Raw genomic sequence first — 1,413 nt, 5'->3', positions numbered from 1 at the left:
ATTTTGTCAGAGACCAGAAAAAGGGAATGTGTTAACAGCCACTCCATAATACACCAGGTTAAGCTCTGAGGTCTACTGTTCAGGGAATCTCTGTTTTAGCTCTTTAGCTTTAAGTTCTCTCAAGATCCATTCCAAGTCTAGGATTCTAATGCTGCCTACCTATTTGCCATCTCTTCTCAATTTCTTATTTATGATCATTGGTTTGGATGCTTTCTCATATCTCATTATAAGTGATTTGGTCTTTTCTAAACCAACTTCAGTCATTTGTTCTTTCAGTTTACTATTTCTACTTCACATTTCTTTCTTGTGTTTATGCTCTCTTCTGTCTATTAACACCTTTTTCAATAGGCATATCTATTCTGCTCTTTAAAGGCTCATACTTTGCTTATGCTGAAGATGTAGCTTCAAGTCCTCTCAAAGAACAACAAACATAACAAGAAAACATCCACCTTATGTCTCATCAGGCTCTGGCATCTTAATAAGGGAGCCTGGTTTTTCATGATTTAACTAGAGTTCTCAAGATGTTTTTAATACCTTTCTGCTCTAATGAATTTGTTTAGCCACAATATTCCTCTGCCAAATTTCCTAGCTTTTGAGAGATTCATTTCAGCTGTTATCATTCCTTGGCCAGAAAAATTACTTCTCACTTGACAAATCATAACCCCCCTTCTTATACATAAACTCAATTAACCTGTCTCAACAGTTTCCCTTTTGAAAGTACACTTTAGAATGTTAATATGTGTTTAACAAATCTGTAACTGTCCTTCAACTTCATGTTTTCACATTCTAAATATTTCTTCCTATGTCAATCTCTAATTATTCCTAGACCTTCTCATGGAATCTTAAACATCAAAAGTAGAAGGAAATGAAAGAGGTCACCTGGGACTATCTTCTACTTGAAACATTTATTCATACATTCATCAAGCATTTATTGTATACCTATGCATTAGGCCCTGGTGTTCAAAAATAAATAAAACAAAAATTATTGCTCTGAAAAAGCTTAATCTAGTGGGAGACAGATATAAACAAATGAATTACAATACAACATGGAAAATGCTATAGCAGAATGATGAACACAGAGAAGTAAGAACCCAGAAGAAAAGAATGACTGAAAATGCCTTATAGCTCAAAAACAATTTCACAATCCATTAATTCATCTACTTCTCTAAACAACTCTGTGACAAAGGCATTGCAGGCAAGGAAATGGACAACCAGGAAGGTTACAGGACTTACCCAAAGTCACTCACCTAATACTATGTGCTGGAATTCAAACTTCCTTCTTCCAGTTTTATTTTATTTATTTTGTTTTATTTTGTCAATATACAATGTAGTTAGTTATTGTGTCCCATCACCAAAACCTCCCTCCCTCCTCCCTCTCCCCCCTCCCACCCAGATGTGTCCCCTCCATTTTCT

This window comes from Galeopterus variegatus, unplaced genomic scaffold (assembly GCF_000696425.1).
Source record: "Galeopterus variegatus unplaced genomic scaffold, G_variegatus-3.0.2 Scaffold9679, whole genome shotgun sequence".
Taxonomy (NCBI): Eukaryota; Metazoa; Chordata; class Mammalia; order Dermoptera; family Cynocephalidae; genus Galeopterus; species Galeopterus variegatus.
The sequence above is the reverse complement of the archived record's forward strand: the minus strand, read 5'-3'. Positions refer to the sequence as shown.